General features: G+C 49.9%; 1 long non-coding RNA gene across 1 annotated transcript; it reads right to left on the reverse strand.

Annotated features, from left to right (window-relative positions):
• Positions 1–1,042: 1,042 nt before the first annotated feature.
• On the reverse strand, positions 1,043–4,193 carry LOC147578772 (uncharacterized). The gene is made up of 3 exons (XR_015254351.1): positions 3,915–4,193; positions 1,627–1,769; positions 1,043–1,309 (listed from the first exon to the last, which is right to left on the reverse strand). It is a non-coding gene; the product is annotated as an uncharacterized LOC147578772 (long non-coding RNA).
• Between the last annotated feature and the right edge of the window lie 17,167 nt (positions 4,194–21,360).

Here is a 21,360-nt window from a genome sequence, read left to right on the forward strand (position 1 = left end):
GCGCACACATGCTCGCGCGTGCGCACACATGCTCACGCGCGCAGATGTGCACGCACATGCACGCACGCTCACACATGGACATGCACACGCACAAGGCTGGTGGTGCTACGTATCTTGAGGCTGGCATCAGTGACAGTTCGTTCATTCATTTGTACACATTGGTTGAGCTGAATGAATGAACTTGGGATTTCTGCGCTTACTGAGCATAACTTATGCCTCTATCTTTCTACCAACAGTGACAAGAATAAGTATGTTACGCTTTCCAGGTCTGCACGTTTGCCAAAAAAAAAAAAAAAAAACAAAAACAAAAAACAGCTGAGAAGCGGATCTTTGATGAACCGGCAAGGACACAGCAGACTCGCAGGGGCCCCCGCAGGTGCCACGGGAAGCGGGGAGCGCCAGCTGTGACCTTCGGAAGCGCGGCAGGGAGACCTCGCAACCAACCGGCAGCCGCTGCGTCTGCAGGGTAGGAGCGAAAGGGATGCGGCCGCGGGGTCTGCCGTGAGGCGATGACCCTCCAGCCCTGACTTGGAGACAGTCGCAGAAAGATGCCATCACTTCTTCCGGGGGATACAGGCGGGAAACCCCAGGCCGAGCCCACCGCGCCTTTGGGGAAAGACAGGGAACTGGGCTTCTCTTCGTAGCGGGGGCATTAGAGCAGCGCCTGGGGGTGGGGGGTTTGTGGCATTAACCCGAAGTTATGGCGGACTGGATGAGATCGGTGGAAATGCCCATCCCAAGCCGGGGAGCAGCCCACTCCCTCTCAGAAAGTCCATAACCTCCCGATAAAGTTTGTCTTTCTCCCGCTTCTTGCTTATAGTTAAAAAAAAAAAAACAAAAACCGACAACAGCCCTACTAGACATGAGTTTTAGAACAGTTAAGACTTAGAGAAAAATTGAACTCCTAGTACAGAATTCCATACACCTCCAGGCAGTTTTCCCTGCTTAACTCTTACACTACTGCAATTGGTGACAATTCGTAACAATTCGTACAGTTCGTAACAATTTGTTACATTTCGTGAGCCAATATTGACACAATGGTTTTTTTTATGTCTTTATTTTTTAATTTTTGATACATTGTTGTCAACTAAAGTTTATACACTCTCTTCGGGTTTTCTTCTTTGCCTGGATCTCCTTTTTCTGTTCCAGGACCTCTTCCAGGGAACCTCACTGTGTGCAGTTATCATGTCTCTAGGTTCAGTAGTCTTGGCCGTGACGATTTCCGACTTTCCTTGTCTGGGATTTTGAGGAGTACCAGTCAGGTGTGTTGCAGTCTGCTTCTCCAGGGGAATTTGTCTGATGCTTTTCCCTATGAATAGATTGGGATTATGAAAAAAAGTGCCATTTTCATCAAGAGTGCATGCTACCGACATGATTTAAAGAAACTTTTGTAAATGTTTATTTATCTTTGAGAGATAGAGAGGGAGACAGAGACAGAGTGTGAGGGGGGTGGGGCAGAGACAGGGAGACACAGAATCTGAGGGTCAGCACACAGCCCCACGCAGGGCTCGGACTCACAAACCGTGAGATCGTGACCTGAGCCGAAGTCGGACACCTGACCCACTGAGCCACCCAGGCGCCCTGCTACTAACACGATTCCTGACCAGTGACGGCGACCCTGCTCACCAGCCAGTAGCCTTTTGTCAGTTTCTCCACTGCGAAGTTTCTCCTTTTCCCCCTTTTCTGACTGTCCTGCCTGGAAGGAATCTCCACGCACAGCGCGCACTTCAGGAGCAAGGAGTTCTGCTCCCTCCTTCAGAGTGGGGTATCTGCAAACGGTATTTGGATTCTGCACTCACTGGGGATTTGCCTCTTCTTACACATTGATTTATTTGGTACCGAGGTATGACTGACATACAGCATTATATGAGCTTTGGTGTCTGACGCAATGATTGATGTGGCTACATTGCTGAACGGCCACCATGAGTCTCCTTAATATCTGTCACTGTACATAGTTACAGAACTTACAGAACTTCCAAGATTTACTCTTAGCAACTTTCACATATACCCTAAGTATCATTAACTCAAGTCACTGCGACGTGCATGTGTCTCTTCTTACTCAGTTATAAGTTTTAACAGTCATTTATATCATTATGGATTCATGGATATTTATTTTATACTTTGGGTTATAACCCAATTCGACTTTATTTTTTTGCTCACATTGTTTCTGCTTTGGCTACTGGGGACACTTTGACCTTCCTTCCTCCCTCCCTCCCCCCTTCCTTCCTCCCTTCCTTCCTTCCTTCCTTCCTCCCTCCCTCCCCCCTTCCTTCCTTCCTTCCCTCCCCCCTTCCTTCCTTCCTCCCTCCCTCCCCCCTCCCTCCCTCCCTCCCCCCTTCCTCCCTCCCTCCCTCCCCCCTTCCTCCCTCCCTCCCTCCCCCCTTCCTCCCTCCCTCCCTCCCTCCATCCCCCCTTCCTCCCTCCCTCCATCCCCCCTTCCTCCCTCCCTCAGTCCCCCCTTCCTCCCTCCCTCAGTCCCCCTTCCTTCCCTCCTCCCTCCCTTCTTTCCTCCCTCCCTCCCCCCTTCCTTCCTTCCTTCCTCCCTCCCCCTCCCTCCCTCCCTTCCTTCCCCCCTCCCTCCCCCCTTCTTCCCTCCCTCCCCCCTTCCTTCCTTCCTCCCTCCCCCCTCCCTCCCTCCCCCCCTTCCTTCCCCCCTCCCTCCCCCCTTCTTCCTTCCCTCCCCCCTTCCTTCCTTCCTCCCTCCCTCCCTCCCTCCCCCCTTCCTTTCTTCCTCCCTCCCCCCTTCCTCCCTCCCTTCCTTCCTCCCTCCCTCCCTTCCCCCTTCCTTCCTTCCTTCCTTCCTCCCTCCCTCCCCCCTTCCTCCCTCCCTCCCTCCCTCCCTCCCTTCCTTCCCCCCTCCCTCCCCCCTTCTTCCCTCCCTCCCCCCTTCCTTCCTTCCTCCCTCCCCCCTTCCTTTCTTCCTCCCTCCCCCCTTCCTCCCTCCCTTCCTTCCTCCCTCCCTCCCTCCCTCCCTTCCTCCCTTCCTTCCTTCCTTCCTTCTTCCCTCCCTCCCCCCTTCCTTCCTTCCTCCCTCCCCCCTCCCTCCCTTCCTTCCCCCCTCCCTCCCCCCTTCTTCCCTCCCTCCCCCCTTCCTTCCTTCCTCCCTCCCTCCCTCCCTCCCTCCCCCCTTCCTCCCTCCCTCCCTCCCTCCCCCCTTCCTCCCTCCCTCCATCCCCCCTTCCTCCCTCCCTCAGTCCCCCCTTCCTTCCTTCCTTCCTTCCCTCCCCCCTTCCTTCCTTCCTCCCTCCCCCCTTCCTTCCTCCCTCCCCCCTCCCTCCCTTCCTTCCTTCCTTCCTCCCTCCCTCCCCCCTTCCTCCCTCCCTCCCTCCCTCCCCCCTTCCTCCCTCCCTCCCTCCCTCCCCCCTTTCTCCCTCCCTCCATCCCCCCTTCCTCCCTCCCTCAGTCCCCCCTTCCTTCCTTCCCCCCTTCCTCCCTCCCTCAGTCCCCCCTTCCCTCCTTCCTTCCTTCCCTCCCCCCTTCCTTCCTTCCCTCCCCCCTTCCTTCCTTCCTTCCCTCCCCCCTTCCTTCCTTCCTCCCTCCCCCCTTCCTTCCTCCCTCCCCCCTCCCTCCCTTCCTTCCCCCCTCCCTCCCCCCTTCTTCCCTCCCTCCCCCCTTCCTTCCTTCCTCCCTCCCTCCCTCCCTCCCCCCTTCCTCCCTCCCTCCCTCCCTCCCCCCTTCCTCCCTCCCTCCCTCCATCCCCCCTTCCTCCCTCCCTCAGTCCCCCCTTCCTTCCTTCCTTCCTTCCTCCCTCCCCCTCCTCCTCTTCCTCATCCTCCCCTCCCTCCCCCATCTCTCGCTCTCTCTTTCACTTCCTTACTTCCTGCTCGAGACTCATCCTGTTCACCCCCCACCCAGTCCTAGAGTCCCTAAGGAGCTGGTCCCTTTCATTGCAGAGTGAGATTGAAAATCACGACCTGGGTGCTTGGTGTTCTCGTTGCCCGAGTCCCCTCGGCCCTCTTAATGGCCACGGCAAGGAGACATAAGTGCATATGGTGACCCAACTGCACACGCGTCCATACACGTTCTCTGTGGAGCCATCTGTGTCCGCGGAAGGTTCAACGCGAGTTTGAGGTGTCTCTGAGCGCAATCCAGTAGCTCGTGGGTCCCCGGAGCCTCCTTCCCTTGCTGACCTGAAGTGTCAACTCCACAGTGAGAAGCCGGCTCCCACTGCCCGCCAGTCTTTACCCGGCCATTCCGTCCCAGCACACGCACGGCAGCGGCACAATGGTTGGCCGAGTCCCTCCCACGGGGACGAGCTTCGTGGAGTGCTGCGGTTCCTCTCGCCTTCAGTCTTACACACTCCACTCACGTCCAGCCTTACCCAGGTCACATTTTCCACGCACCCCTTCATCTACTTGTGATAGCTTCGACTCTCTCATCTGCGAAAATGAACAAGGGGAGGCTCATTCCGAAGGGCATCTGGAGGCTGGGACCGGGAGCTCTCACACCCTGCCACTCAGTGTCCGTTGCAGACCCAACAGTTAGAGACTCGTCTTGTGGGTGGATGCTACTCTACCGCTCTCCTCCGCAAGGGCCCAGCCGATGAGCGACGGTCGCAGCCCAGCCAATGGGAGACAGTCACAGCCCAGCCAGTGAGAGACTGTTACAGTCTAGCCAGTGAGAGACAGTCACTGCCCATTCAATGAGAGACACTTGCAGCCCAGCCAATGAGAGACAGTCACAGCCCAGCCAATGGGAGACAGTCACAGCCCAGCCAGTGAGAGACTGTTACAGTCCAGCCAATGAGAGACAGTCACTGCCCATTCAATGAGAGACACTTGCAGCCCAGCCAATGAGAGACAGTCACAGCCCAGCCAATGGGAGACTGTTACAGCCCAGCCAATGGGAGACAGTCACAGCCCAGCCAGTGAGAGACTGTTACAGTCCAGCCAATGAGAGACAGTCACTGCCCATTAAATGAGAGACACTTGCAGCCCAGCCAATGAGAGACAGCCCAGCCCAGCCAATGAGCGACAGTTACAGCCCAGCCAATGGGAGACAGTCAAAGCCCAGCCAATGAGCAACAGTCACAGCTCAGCCAATGGGAGACAGTCAGAGCCCAGCCAGTGAGAGACAGCACAGCCCAGCCAATGAGAGACAGTCACAGCCCAGCCATGAGAGACAGTCACAACCCAGCCAATGAGAGATAGCCCAGCCCAGCCAATGAGAGACAGTCACAGCCCAGCCAATGAGAGACTGTTACAGCCCAGCCAATGAGAGATAGTCACAGCCCAGCCAATGAGAGACTGCCTCAGCCCATCCAAAGAGAGACAGTCACTGCCCAGCCACTGAGAGATGGTTACAGTCCAGCCAATGAGAGACAGCCTAGCCCAGCCAAAGAGAGACAGTCACAGCCCAGCTCATGAGAAGCCACTATTCTTAGAACGCCCAGTCCAACTCTGATGGACTGTTAGCTCACAGTAGCTTTCCCACCCCCTGCCTTTCCTTTCCTCTATAAAGGAGCCTCCTCTCATTTGCTCTTGGGACTTGCCTAGGGTTTTGCCATAGCTTGCTTGTCCTGAGTTGTCATTCTCTGCTATTCCCAAATAAGACCATATTTTTTTGCTGGCGAAATAACTGGCAGTTTTATTTTTAAGGTTAACATAACAAGTCTGCATTTTGGGTGAGGGGATTGCCCCAAGCTCGCAAATAATAAAAAAATATTTTTACATACACTGAAATTCACTCTGCGTTGTGACGTTTGATAGATTTTGGCAAATGCAGAATGTCATGTATCTGCATTCCAGCATCATGCAAAAACAGCTTCCCTGCCCTAAAAATCACTTGAATTTCATCTACCCATCCCCGTCCTGCCTCATTCCAAACTCCCGGCAACCACTGATCTTTTTATTGTACGGAGCTTAGTCTTTTCCAGAATGTCATAGAGTTGGAATTACACAGTAAGTAGCCTTTCCAGATTGGCTTTTTTTCATCTGGAAATAGCCATTTCAAGTTCCTCCTTGTCTTTTCATGGCTTGATAGCTCATTTCTTTTGATTGCTGAGTAATAGCCCATTATATGGATGTACCAGGTCGTTTATCTATTCACCTGTTGAAGAACGTCGTGGTTGCTTCCAGTTTTTGGCAATTATCAATAAAGTTGCTATAAATATCCATCTAGAGTTTGTGTGTGTGGACATAAGTTTTCAGTTCCGTTGGCAAATACCAAGGAGTGTGATTGCTGGATCATATGTAAGACTATGTTTAGCTTTGTAAGAAACTGGCAAACTATCTTCTGAAATGGCTGCGCCATTTTGCTTTCCTGCCGATAACGAATGGCATCTTCATCAGCATTTGGAATTGTTAGATTTTTGGATTTGAGCCATTCTGACCGGCGTGTGGTGGTATCTCATTGCTGTTTTAATTTATAATTCCCTAATGACAAATGATGTGAGCATCTTTTTATATACTAATTTACCATCTGTACATATTATTTCATGAGGTGTCTGTTTAGATCTTTTGTCCATCCTTAAAGTGAGTTTTCTTATTTTTGAGTTTTAAGAGTTTTTTCTTTTAAGAGTGCTCGGCTACAAGTTATTTATCAGATATGTGTTTTGCAAGCATTTTTCTCCCAATCTGTCATTCTTCTTTTCATTCTATTAACAGTGTCTTCAGCAAAGCAGAAGTTTTTAAATTTTGATAAAGCCCAACATACATTTTTCTATCATGGCTTGTGATTTTGGTGTTATAGCTAAAAACTCATCACCAAACCCAAGTTACCCAGATTTTTCTTTTAGGATAATAAAAAAATTGTAGTTTTGAATTTTATGTAAAGCTCTGATTCATCTTGAGCTAATTTTTGTGAAATGCGGTGGGTCTCTCTCTCTCTCTCTCTCTCTCTCTCTCTCTCTCTTGCTCTATCTCTCTCATCTGTATCTAATGCATTTGCACATAGGCATCCAACTGTTCCAGAACTATTTGTTGAAAGAAATATGCTTTCTCCATTGAACTGCCTTTGCATCTTTGTCAAGGATCAGTGGACTATATTTGTGTGGGTCTTTTCCTGGGCTCTCTGTTCCAGTGATTTATTTGTGTATTCTTTCACAAACACCACACAACCTTGGTTACTGTAGCTTCATAGTAAATATTGAGCATGGGCAATGTCAGTCCTCCAGATTTGTTCCTCTTCTTCAGTATTGTGTTGGCTGTTTTGGATCTTTCCATATATACTTTAGAATCAGCCTGTTAATATCCACAAAATAACTTGCTGGGGATTTGACTGGGATTGCATTGAATCTATAGATCAGATTGGTAAGAACTGACATCTTAACAATATTAAGTCTTCCAATCCATGAACATGGAATATCTGTCCATTGATTTCTTTTATCTGAGTTTTGTAGTTTCTCCCATATAGGTCTTGTACATGTTTTGTGAGATTTGTATTTAAGTATTTCACTTTTGTGCAAATGTAAATGGTAACTTATGTTACATCAATTTCAAATTCCACTTGTTCACTGTTGTATATAACAAAGCAAATGACTTTTGCATACTAACCTTGTATCCTGTGACCTTACCACAACCACTCCCAGAAGGCTTCTGTTGATGGTGGTGGTGGTGGTTCTTTGGGACACTTTACATAGATAATCATGTCATCCATAATATCATGGATAACGTTATTTCTTCCTTCCCAATGTGAATACGATGTATTTCTATTTCTTGTCTTATTGCACTAGCTAGGACCTCCAATACAATTTTGAATGGAGTGGTTGAGGGAGACATCCTTGTCTTATTCCCAGTCTTTGCTTTGCGGTAAAACATCCAGTTTCTCGCCATCAAGTATAGTTACACACACATACACACACACACACACACACACACACACAGAGTATTAGCTGTTGGATTTTTACTGAAGTTCTTTGTCAAGTTGAGGGAATTGCCTTCTATTTCTAGTTTGCTAAGAGCTTTTTATCATGAATGGGTGTTGGTTTTGTCTAAAGTTCTTTCTGAAACAATATGATCTTATGATCATTCAAACCTTGTTCATGTAGGGTATTACTTGAACTGATTTTTGAATGTTGAACCATCTTGCATACATGGAGTAAATTCTACTTCATTGTGATGTATAATTCCCTTTAGACATTGTTGAATTTGATTTGCTAATATTTTGTTAAGGATTTTTGCATCTATGCTTAAGAAATATTCTTCGGCAGTTTTTCTTCCTTTTAATTCTTTTTCAGCTTTTGGTATGAGGGTAATATTGACCTCACAGAATGAATTGAAACTGTTCCCTCTGCTTCTGTTTTCTGGGAGAGTTTGCAGAAAATTGGCAATATTTCTTCCTTAAATGTTTGGTAGAATCCACCAGTGAAATCATCTGGGTCTGGTGCTGTGTTTTGTAAGATTATTAGTGACTGATTAATTTTCTTTAGTAGTTACAGGTCTATTCATACTGTCTATTTATTCTTGTGTGAATTTTGGTAATTTTCAAGGAAGTGGTGCATTTCATCCTGGTATCAGGTTTGTGGGTAGAGTTGCTCATAATAATTCTTTATCCTTTTAATGTGCATGAGACCAGTAGAGATGGCCCTTTTTTCATGTCTGATGTTGGCGACCAGTGTCTTCTTTCCTTTGTTTTTGTCAGCCTGGCTGAGGGCTTGTCAAAGTTATCAGTCCTTCCAAAGAATAAGATTTTGGTTTTGTTGATTTTTCTCTACTGATGTTCTGCTTTCAATTTCATTGATTTCTGCTCTAATTGTTACAAGCTCTTTTCTTCTGATTGCTTTGGACTTAGAGACAAGACGTCTAGTTATTGTACTTCTCTGAACTCCTCAAGGTGCCCTTTCTCATTGTGTATCTTTTCATGGTTTTCCTAGAGCACATGACCTGAGCTGCATGGATTCATATGAAGCAGCCGATGTGTGGGCAGCTTTCTGGAGTCCCTGTGAAAATAGCAACAATGTGATAGCTTTTGGAAGAACAGGCCTCCTTCCTGATTTCTGCTGCTAAGCCTTGTCATCGGAATTGAAAAATCAGAAGCACAGCAGAACACTGTGTGTGCCTCTAAGATACTCCTTTTCATCAAGCAGGGTTTTCACAGGACCCCTTCCATCAGAGCGAGACCTCTCAGGATGCGGATCCTGCTGGAGTAAGCATCCCACAGCACATCTCCATCTCACAGCCATCCAGAGGAGGAGGGGGGCCCCAGGCTGCAAGCGGCAGGACCTGCTCCTGGCCTCATCCCCTGCAGAACAGACCTGCTCAAGTATCACTTGGCAGTCAGGGGCAACTGAAAATTGGACCCCTTGTTTTGCAATCCCTGACGTTTTGTTGGAGATTAACTGAGGTGTCGGTTTCTTGGTGATAGCAGGGGTGATTTGGAGGACAGCTTGAGACCCGTGAAAGGAAGCATTGTTCAAAATCTGAGTGAGTAACAATTACCATTGTCCTTCTCTGCAGACCCATCTTTTCTTAAGTACACAAGGTTTCCTGGACTCCTGTGGGGACTTTGGGAACCGATCAGGCCACGTTGGGCAGTGTGCATTGGGGTGGGGGATCCACATTTGCAGTCTCATCAGTGGATCCCAGTTAAGCCAAATGTTAAGAGTCGTTCTGGAGACAAAGGCCTGAGACTCAGGCATTCGTGCTTCAGCCCCTTTTGGTCTGATTAGACCCAGACTCTTGCAGCCAAATTACATATTTGTACATTCTAATTTCTTTTTAACTTTGATTCCAAGAAGGCTCTTCCTCTCTCCTAGATTTCTGTCTTCTCAAAACCAACCAAGTCTGCATTAACTTTTCCTCGAAGTAAAAGTCAGATCATGTTGGGGGCCTGGGGCAAGTGTTCAAATAGATGCTCTTGTGTCACCGTTTATGAAATGAGGCAAATGAACGACTAAGTATAATAGGTCCCATTCCCCCACTGTTGTCTCACCTTGACAATTATGTCTTCTTGGTAGCATGGAAGTCCGGGTCGGCCTCTTGCCCTGCCCACCCCAGTCCTTCTCTTCCACCCTGAGGGCCTCGAGCACATGTGTGTGGACACCACAGCCCCATCTACTAGAATGGCAAAAAGTAAAAAAGGAAAAAAAAACCCAACAGCACAAAGTGTTGTCAAGGATGTGAAGCAGCTGAAACGCTCACACGCAGCTGGTAGGAATGCAAGATGGAGGAGCTGCTTTGGAAGTGAGTGGCAAGGTCTAACAAAGTTAAATGCACACTCGCCCTAGGACCTAGCAATCCACGCCTAGGTGTTTACCCAAGGAAAATAAAAGTTCACAAGCACACAAAAACCTGAATGTGAGTATACATGACAGCTTTTATCATGAGAGCCAAAAACTAGATACAACCCAAATGTCCTTCATCTCCTGAATGGGGAAACAAGCTATGGTACATCCACACAATGGAATACTACTCAACACTAGAAAGGAACAAACCACTGACACATGCAGAAACATGCGTATATCTCCAATGCACTATGCTAGGTGAAAGCAGCCAGACCTGGAGGCTATATGTTGTGTGATTCCATTCATGTGACATTCTGGAAGTGGCAGAATTATGGGAGCAGAGAACAAGCTAGTGTTTAGCACCAGTGAGCAGCATTAGTTAGCAGTTTTCTGGGTGATGGAACTGTCGTTTCATCTTGACGGCGGTTGTGGCTACGTGACTACGCATTTGTCAAAACCCACGGAATTGTGTGCCACAACGAGCGAATTAACTGTATGTTAATTAAAAATATCAAAATATGTATCTAAAAGAAAACTCAGTCGTGGTGTCAAAAGGATTAGAAACACATAGGAGTTAATGTGTTTAAGGCACATTGGTCACCATCACCTCTCCTATGTGTGGCACCATAGAGCACAACCCCAGGCCTTCCTCCAGAGCTCTTTCCACCTCCCAGTAGGTCCAAGGTCATTGTCCTTCTATCTTGTGGAGCCAAGATGCAGAGGCTGGGTGGGTTCAAGGCCAACCAATGGGCTCCAGGTAGACTTGGGGTGGGACCCTGGGTCTCCCTGTTTCCAACTCAGTGCTCTACTTGGACCACATTTGGAAAAGCTTCATTGATGACAGAGCAGATGTCTTTCCTGAGTTGTGTGGAGAACAGGCTGAATGGGCATTATCTTTTGCTGGTGAACCCAGAGGAGGAAGCTGGGAGAGATCCGAGCACTTGTGAACCAAATCGTCTCTGTGAGCCCCCCAAACTCTGGTTAAATCACTCTGATGAATAAAATAGGAAAGAGTTACTTTTTCCCCTGTGGGAAGGGAAATGAAAGTCTTCCTCTGGGTTCCTTTATGCCAGTGTGCTGCCATATTCCATCCACAGACACAGAACAAATGCAGTGATATCAGGGTTGAACTTCCATAAAGATGCCGTCTCTCCTCCACAGAGATAAGACTCCGGCATACCTGCCGGCTCCTGTGTGCCAGGAGAACCCACGGCTCCCATGTCTCTTGGCCAAGGAGAGTTACACTGACTTCTCTCAAGTTTACAACCACGTCGACGTTATGGTCTCTGTGACCTGGTGTCCAGTTTTCAGCAGTCGATGAGCCCTCTAGGAGCAGAGCAGGCTTTGAGCGAGTGCAGAGTGCAGACACCTGTGTGGGGCATGTTGCTCTCACAGCAGCAACTGTCTTCACCCCCCATCAGTAGGGGTCCTGCCTGAGTAGTCAGAGCTCCACCTGCCCCACGCCCTACCTGGGGACCCACAGGCAGCTTGACCCAACGTGCCTATAACTGAGCTCCTTTCCCATCCGGTCTCTAAATTGGAGCCCTCCAGCTTCTCTGTCTCCATGAGTGTTAGCCTCCGTGGATCCTGTCCTCTGCACCTCTTCTGACATCAGTCACCAATGTGTCCCTGCCCAGGTGGGCTCTAATGGCCCTCTTGCTCTGTCTGCTCTCATCACTGCTCCACAGAGCTGAACAAACAGTGGTTGTTGCCATGTTACCAAGGAGGGGACTGAGACAAGTAAGAAGTATTCAGGATCATGTGGTGGGCAGGTCAGGGGCAGAGTTGAGAATACTGGTCTCATTGCCCCATCCCTTTCTTTTAAGGCACACTGGTCACCATCACCTCTCCTCCAGACCTTTGGGAAGGCCACTGAACTGCTCCTTGGAAATACCCTCGCACTCCCTCCGCTCTGTGGTCCACGCCCAGAGAATGTTCATCCGACCTCCTCTGGCAGTAACCCACAGAGCTTTAAGTTGCTCTTGGGGTAAATCTAAAATCCTAACTGATGTGACTGTTTGCCTACACACTCAGCATCTATCTTTCTCTTACTCTCCACTTGTTCCAGTCCTCAGAGCCCTTGCATACCCTGCTTCTTCTCCATGGATTGCCTTTCCTACCCTATTCTGTAGAATGAGCCCAGACCTGTCCATTCTATAGGTCACCCTTGTGTTCTCATATCAGCACCCTACCAGATGAGGCCAGGACAATCTCTTATTGCTTCCTTAACCTCTGTTTTTCTCCTTTGGGGCTTGAATCCACACCCAATATGTTCTTTAATGCTGGTCTTCCTCTAGATTATAAGCTCAATGGGGGCAGGGATGGTGTCTTCTATCACTGAAACCCCAGTTTCTACAAACTCAGTGCTTAGCAAATATTTGCTGAGTGGATGAACTAATGAGTCCATGGAGAATCCCAGGTCTTAGAGGCCCCCATGACCCCTAAACTTTATAGGTAAATGTCCCCCCAAGTCCTGGTGACAGAGCCTGAAAGAAACCTCCTCATCGCCTGGCCCCTAGCTTCCCGAGTGCCTTTCTGCCTTTCTCTCCCCTCTGCTGTCTCTCCAAGGACAGAATTCTGCCTGGCCAGGAAGGGCTGCAGCCTGGAGGGGCTGGAAGTGGAAAGAATGAAGCCTCCAGCCATCACACTGTATACCATACTCTGTGCTAGGTACTGTACTAGACACTGGGTTCCCAGGAGCCCAGAGGGTGGAAATGTAGTCACAGCCCTGGACTCCACACAAAACAGAAGAAGGGCAGGGCGGAAAATGAATTCAAGGGGGAAGAATGGAACTGCAAAGAAGTCCAGAGACTCCCAGAGACGGTCCCCCATGGGGAGACCCTGGTGTCCACTGTGGGCCTGACGAGTGCCTGACAGGGCACTGTGGACCTCATCAGTTGTGGATCAACACCGACTCATCCACTCTGGGCTGTGGCTCTTCTGGCTGGCTGCTCAACTGAGCCAGGCTGAGAACAGTGAGGCCACAGAACAGAGCAAAATTAGCCAGCTTCAAAACTGTATCACCAACCTGGGCTCTGCCAATTGGTACAAACAGATGACCACACACAGACAGAATGGCTAAAGCAGCCCCAGGGCCAGCCCAGGTTCCAGGTGGGAGGAACTGTTTTACATCCTGACTGGAAGAGGGACAAGGTCAACGGCCAAGAGCCTCTGCAGTGGGGGACAGCACCATGGGCATCTTCAGAAAAATGCAATCTGCCACCTTGCTCATGGCAAACGAGACCCGACAAGCCGTGTGTCTGGACCCTTTGGAGAAAGCTGAGAAGCCAACAGCTGCCCAGGAGGGGACAAGCCAGGCCCACTCTCCCAGCCAGGCCGGAAACTGCTGTGGTACAGCAGAAAGGTCCAGATCTGGGGTCAGAGAGCAGCGGAGAGTTGTGACAATTGCCAGCCACTGACTCTCTCGGGGCCTCAGATTCTCGTCTGAAGCTGAAGAGAGGGGCACCTGGAGACCCCTCTGGGGACACGCAGTGAGTCCCAATTGCTCAAGCAGAGGCAGCCACCAACTCTGAACAGCCGCCTGAGGGGCCTTCCAAGCACTAAGTTGAGGGAGGGTTGAAGAAGGTTGTGGAGTACTTCCCACACTCTTGCTAACGACCGAGCAAAGGCCCACCTTCAAAGCCTTGGGGTGGGGGGAGCGGGAGAGGCACGCCAAGGTGAGGGGCCCTGGGGGGCGGTGCTGGGCCCACGCAGTTGGGCTAATGTGCAAAGCAGAAGAGTGGGCCGGGCTGCGTGCTCTTAGGTGTTAATGATTTCCTCAACTGCCGTGGGGGGAACAGAGGAGCCTGAAGGCTGGCCTCACAGATAAATGGCTTGGCGTGGTGTTAAGTCCTGCATTTAACAGGCTGATTAATGGGCTGGAGGAGAGTGACTCTGGCTGATGACATGTGCAGGTGGCAGCTGGCGGGTTAGGGGCCGCTAACCCAACAATGGACACCAAGAAATAAAATAACAAGCAGGCAGGAAAGTCCGGCACGTGGAAGTCCCCTCTCCAGTCTGGACACGAGGAAGCCACTCATCCTTGACTCGTTCGAGGGGGCTCGTGAGTGCCCATGGCATGTGTGCTTCCCGGGGGACGGGCACGGTGTGGTGTGGCCAGGTAGCGTCCCGGACTTCCAGAACATCACACACCGGTGAGCTCTGAGCTGAAACCAGGGGGAAACAAACAAACAAACCTGCCTCGTAATTACAAAGGCTTTTCTCAAAGACATCCACGAATTTCAGAGACCTGCACAACCCATGGGGAGGAAAGACTTTCACACTCCTGTCCACAGGTGTCCCGAAAGTCCAGACTATGGTGGGAGCCTCTTCCTCATCCCCAGCAGACCCTTCCTGGGCTCTCAGTCCAATGCTCTCTGGGGCCCCGGGCCCCAGCCTCAGGGCCTCTTGGACCTTCCAAGCCTATGCTCACAACCCAGTTGGCCACCACAGGCCATTGTCACTTTTCTTCTGCACTCTCGGGACCCCTGTCCTCCTCCCCACTGTCCCCACCTACCGGGGGCTCCATCTTCCTCCCTCAACAAGGAAATAGCCTCCCTGCCTCCAGAAACTTCCCTGGGCACAACATTGCTCAGCCCTACTCAGCAACAGCACCTGTGGCTCCCTGGCCCCAGGCCTCTGAGTCTTAACCACGTGGCATTGCCCGCACTGTGCCCTTCTGCATAGACCCTGAGCTCACTGGCTTCTCAGGTGCTGGGACCATCCACAGGGTGAAGGGTTCTCACCCTGCTGTCTGCAGTCACCTCCACCATGGGGTCACCTCCACCCATAGACCTCTGATTATGAGCCCCAGCCTTCTTCAGGATTCTGTTCAAGTGAACCCTCCCTCGGACATGTCTGAGGCTCACAGCTGAAATCCTGGCTCAGAGCAGGTTAAGTGAGGGACAGAGACACCAGCAAGAGCTCTGGGACAGAGGGCCCTGGAGTCAGGGAGGAACCAGAGCCAACAGCACCGAGCTAGGTCTCCCTGATCCCATAGATTCGATGGAGAAGCTCGCTTGGCCGCGGGATTCGGCTCTGCAGTGATCTTTCTGAGGGGAGGAAGGAGGATGGGTGCTTACGACATCCTGGATGAACTAAGTGACCACGACCCTTTCCACATCCCAGGCCTGGTCCAGCGGCGTTCCATGTCCTCATGATGAGCTGGCATCACGGGGACCGTAGGTGACCTGTGAGGCCAGGTGGCTGGCACAGGGTCTGTGCTCAGAAACATCACCCCAGAGTTAGGGGGCATGAAGTGCTCTGGGGGAACCAGCGGGCCGTGCCCTGTCACTGGGGAGTGGCTAACACCGTTGCCCCATCCAGCCCCGTGAAACTGCCCCTCCCCTCGCTCTCCAAGCCTCCCCGCTCCAAGGGCTGCACAGGCTCTTCCTAAGTTTCCTACAAAGCACGCACTCCCCTCCCTACTGGAGTATCTGGCTGTGCTGTCCCGCCTGTGTCCTTGCTGGCCCGAAACCCCAGCCTGTCCTCCCACCTGTGCCCCAGACCGTAGGCCAGTGATTCCTCTAAATGCAGGGCGGGTCCTATCCTGCCCCCCACCCCTTCCCCAGTGCCCCTGGGACAACAGGATGGCCACCTCGCCCACTGCCCACCCCCCTTCGGCTCGGCTGTCAGCCAGACTGAATTCCTGCAACTTCCTCCCACGTGGAGCTGGCCCAGCACGTAGGCTCTGATAGCACACCCACCACGGCACCACTCCTACCCCAGCCTCAGGCGTCCGGTTGGCTATCCCTCCCTCCAGCCCTTCCCTCCCTCTTGGGGTCTTCCCTTCCTCCCAGAGGTGGGTGAAGCTGTGCCTGCTTGTCCCCTGACGGCCCCAGGAACTGGCTGCAGCACTCACCAGCAGGTGTGACCTACGTAGCCATGTGTCCCCCACTGGACTCCGAGCTCCCAAGGGCAAGCTGTGCCTGTCTTTGAGGGAGTCTGCAAACGGGGCCTGGAGGCGGCTTGTGCCCTGCCTGCCTCCAGGGTGAGGGCCTAGTCTGGGGACCCCTGGGTGCTCCCTCCTGCCAGCTTTCCTGGTGCGATTCCATGTCACACACCTGCCATGTAGGTGCCGCGCTCGGAGCCGTGATGTGCGCTGATGGCAAGGGCCTCCCTGGGCCCAGCAAACGTGAGGGTGTGGGTCATATGACCGGGCCACCCTGCTTGACGTCCACAGAGTGCTCTGAGCTTGCCACCTCTCTGAGCGCTCCTCCAAGGCCATGCTCTGAGGGGCCGGGGGACGTCTCCCCCGGGGTTCTGCGTTGCTCGGTCTGTGGGACGAGGCAGGTCGTAACCCAACGTGTGAAGTTGTCCATCTTTGGGGGTGCCTCTGAGCCAAACCCCATCCCAGTCCTGCCTCTTCACACTGTGTCGCTCTGTGCCTCAGTCTCTCCTTCTGCAGATAGAGTTGGTAATCCAGGGTCTGCCCCTCACAGTAGTTCCAGGATTACCAGACGTGGACCCAAGGCCGGCCAAGGCGGAATGGCCGCGGGTGGGAGCATGGACCAGGTAGCCCTGGGAGGTCTGGAGTCCGGTGACCTTGTCCCCAGGGGGATAACCTGGGTTCTTATGAGAATACCCTGCGATGATGTCCCCGTCCCTGTTCATGAACTCTCCAAGCATGACTGTCATTCTTTTCACCTTTTAAACATATACCTCTTCCCTGGATTCTCTTCAGGTTAAATCTTATAAAATGATGTTGCAAACAAAGTCAAAAGGGCCAACGACCCAGCACGGGAAGCACAGAGCATCACGCCTAGCAGTCTTCCTGGAGGGCAGTGCTGGCTCCACGCGATGGCAGGGCCCGGTGTGCTGTCGCAGACCTCCGCCAGGCCGCCGCTCTGGTTTACATGCGGACATCTGCCGCGCCCTGTAAAGCAGCCACGTTGCCAGTCACCGAGACGTCACTCCGTAAATCTGCACGATAGCTCGGTGAGCTGGGAGGGGCTGGCAGCTTTATGAGGTGACATCTCTGTGATGAATGGGGCTGGGAGCTGTACAGGAGGGAGGTGGTGGTGGGGGGGACGAGAGAGCAACCGTGCGGGCGAGGGCGTGCACTCACATGCACATGCACACATACACGCACACGTGTGCACGCACACACACAGAGGATGCCAGGCTTTGCCTGAGGATGCCAGGGACACTGAGTGCATTTCTTTTCACAGCTTACTTCATGGCCGGCATCTGCCCCATGCTGCAATATAAAATCAAACAACGGGAAAACACGTTGATGTAGATGTTTGCCTGGTGAAGATTAGAGGCCCACAGGGTATGGTTTTTTCCTCCATCTTGGCATTTTATTTCAGATATTTGGACCTTGCATGGATGCATTTGGAAAAAAGATCTATCAGCTACTGTCCATAACAGGAAGGCAGAGAAAAATGGTAGGTGGGGACATTTATTGAGCACCTACTGTGTACCAGAGCCCCCACCGCCCCACCATTGTCTATGCTTGTCCTCTTGTGTGCTACTTACAGCCCCTCTTTGAAAGGGGGCAGGTGGGGGAAAATGAGGTTTCATTAAGTGTCCCAACTGATATAAAAGGACAGTGGCAGGGCTGGGGGCCAAACCACGGTTACTGATGCCAGCACTGTGCTTGGTCTAACACATCCACCGCATGTAACATGTGTTTATTCAACTGACAGTGAAATATGGCTGCATGCCCAACAAATCCCTTCAAAACTTAATCAGTGTTTACTAAGGATATGAATTATGTACAAAACTGTGCGACTCTTCAAAATCCTTCCCCCGCCAATTTGTAATTTTACTTGGAGGTGCTGTTGATTTATGGTATCGACTTGGCTTCAGTTTTTATAGCTTCCAGCCTTGAAACCCAGAAACTTCTGGTTCAGGAGACTCCTCGAGCCCAACCCAAGCCTGTGCCTCCAAGGTGCTCATCAGATGCTTGTTAATCAAAGAGGAGGAAATGAAGACATAAGTGAGTAAGAAGATATTGTTTAAGCCTGTGCTTAGACAGGTGGGCGCATGCTCATCAAACCAAAGGTCATGTAGAAGCGAATTAATTCATGAAGTCAAGGACCGCCACCGACCATCGGGGCTAATGTGGTCTGTGGGGCTCTGTGGCACTCAGCACCCCAGAAGCTGGGGCTCACCTATTTGCTCACAGTGGGGTGGCCATTCTCTGACAGCCTGATATTTGGACACCACTGCCTGCAAAAGAGGAGGTGCTGGGAGAAGAAGAGGCTGTGGCAGCAGAGATGGAGAAGAATGAGGACAGACAGACAGGAGGAAAGCTCAATGTGATGCTGGCTCCAACTGTATGTGAGGGGTGAGGACAGGTCGGGCAACTCCCAGGTTTCCAGCTTGGTTAATGAGGCGAATAAATGGGGCAGTCTCTCTTGACAAAGAGGACAAAGGAAAGAGAAACCAAAGAAAGAAATATTCAGAATTGAAACATGGTCTGCAGCTCCAGTCTCCGCCTAGGAGGGAGGCTTAAAAATGCTGAAACATGGAAGCACTGACTCTTCTGTTTCCTGCCACATCTGGAGAGATCCCCACCATAGAATGCCCGATATGCCGGATAAAGCATAAAAAGAAAACAGCTTTTTGTATGTATGCCTGGGTTCGTGGAGACAAAGAGGATATTGTCAGAGCTTGAAACAAGTGTAGAACTGGAGTGGACCAGTTGCTGGAGATTGTCCTTTCCTGGGGATATCTGCCCATCCCTGGTGGCTCACGGCCTGGATTCGATGAGGCACTTGCCTAGGGCCAGAGTACACACCAGGGGGATTCAGCCAGGCTGGAAGTCAGATCAGAAAATCTCAAAGTCAGAACCCCTAAAGAGTGCTACTTCAATAGGCAAATCTTTGTGGAAAAACAAAACAATGTGCCCTGCTGAAGAGATGGTCCTACTCTGGGTGGATCTAAGTAGAGGAAAAGTATTCTCCAAGAACTTCTAATTTAAAGCCCATACTCACAAGAGTTTGGGTGGAGTTCACACTGTGACACTCCTGGTGTGGGGAAAAAGAGCTAAAAATTTAAAGAAGTCTCAAGTGGGGGCACCTGGGCGGCTCAGTCTGTTAAGTGTCCCGACTGCAGCTCAGGTCATGATCTTGTGATGCGTGAGTTCGAGCCCCATGTTGGGCTCTGTGCTGACGGTTCAGAGCCTGGAGCCTGCTTCGGGATTTTGTGTCTCCCTCTCTCTCTACCCTTCCCCCATTCACGCTCTGTCTCTCTGTGTCTCTCACAATTGAATAAATGTTAAAAAAAAGTCTCAGGTAGGTCAATTCCCTGGGCACCTAGAAAATGCAAATTTGGGGGAATGAACTTTAACCCCAGGCCTCAACAGGTAAAATCCTATGGAGCATGAATTTACTCTCAAATGGCACAATTCACACAAAGAAACTAGCCACCATGAGGAAGAGTCAGCAGAAATGACAAATTGCAGAACGTGATCCACAAAGATTGAAGATGTTGCAATTATTAGATGCTAGACCATAAAATACATTTATTTTATCTGTTTCAAGAAGTAAAAGAAAATGTTGAAAGTACTATGGGAAAAATTATCAAAACAATAAACAAGTTGATGCAAAATAAAACCAATTAAACTAGTAAGTATGCTAATTAAAACTGAAATCTGGGGTGCCTAGGTGGCTCAGTCAGTTAAACATCCAACTTTGGCTCAGTTCATGATCTCATGGTCTGTGAGTTCAAGCCCCACATCGGGCTCTGTGCTGACAGCTAGGAGCCTGGAGCCTGCTTTGGATTCTGTGTCTCCCTCTCTCTCTCTGCCCCTCCCCCATTCGTGCTCTGTCTCTCTCTGTCTCAAAAATAAATAAACATAAAAAAATAAACAAAAAAAACCCTGAAATCACAAGCTCAATAGATAGGGTAGACAACAGATTAGATACTGCTGAAGAGAGACTAAGTGAATTAGAAGATTGATCTGAAAAGTTTCCATAGAATGCAAAATCTGAAAGAGGTGAAAATTATGAAAGAGAAAGAGAGGATGAAGACAACGGAGGAAGGGCCACATTGGAGAGATAATTGATGAGAGTTTCCCACAACTGGTGAAGGGCTCTGATACTCAGGTTAAGAAACTCTAGTGATAATCAAGCACAGTAAATAAAAAGAAAACCACGCTAGCAGCATCATAGTGAATTGAGGGACACCAGAGACAAAGAGGGCATCTAAAGATGGAGAGAGAAAACAGATCACCTCAAGAGCAACAGTGTTTGCTCCTCACTTGTTGAAATGTTGACATTTTCAACAACAAAAGAAGCCAGAAGACAGTGAAATAGCACTTTCAGAATATTTAAAGACAATAATCCCCAATCTAAAATTCTGTATCCTTGGAACACCTGGGTGTCTCAGTTGGTTTAGCATCTGACTCTTGATCTCAGCTCAGGTCTTGACCTCAGGCTCATGAGTCCATGCCCACATGGGACTTCACGCTGGGCATGAAACTTACCTAAAAAAAAAATCTGTGCCTACAGTATCTTCCAAGAATGAGTTATGCTAAAGATTCCTTAGACTGACAAAAATGGAGAGAATTCACAACTATTAGACTTTTTTGAGGGTAATTCTAAAGGAAGTGCTTCAGGAAGGAAGAGAGCTCAAGAAGGTCTGAGATTCACCAAAGGATGGTAAGTATATGGGTGAGCCTGAACACTGACCATAAAAACAACAACAACAACAACAACAACAACAACAATAATAATGTGTAGCCTGTGGGGTAAAAGAAACACCGAATAGCAGTATATTAATGAAACCAACAGCATTCACATTGGGAAGGGAATGATCAGAGTTAAAACATTTTAGAGTCCTTTTTTAAGAAAGAAAGGTAAAGATTTTTGTCTTAAGCTATATTAATATTAGACCATATAAAAGCTAAAGCAAAGATATTTACTAGAAATAAAGAGGGTCAATAAATATTGATAAACTGTTCAGTTTAGCAGGGAAATATAATAATTTTAGTCTTGTGTAGCCTAATAATGTAGCTTTAAGATGTATAAAATAAAAATTGGAAGAACTAAGAGAAATAGACAAGAATCACCAACTTAACATACCACTCCTAGTAATCAGAAGGTGAAGAAGAGAGCTCTCAGAAAGGGTAGACAAGATTGAACCAATGTAATTAAAGGAGTAGGCCCAGCAGGGCCAAAGAAAACATCACACCCAACAACCAGAGAGTGCTTGCTCTTCCAAGAATGCATGGGATAGGGGCGCCTGGG

Source organism: Puma concolor, chromosome C1 (genome assembly GCF_028749965.1).
Source record: "Puma concolor isolate L17-30 chromosome C1, mPumCon1.1.hap2, whole genome shotgun sequence".
Classification (NCBI taxonomy): Eukaryota; Metazoa; Chordata; class Mammalia; order Carnivora; family Felidae; genus Puma; species Puma concolor.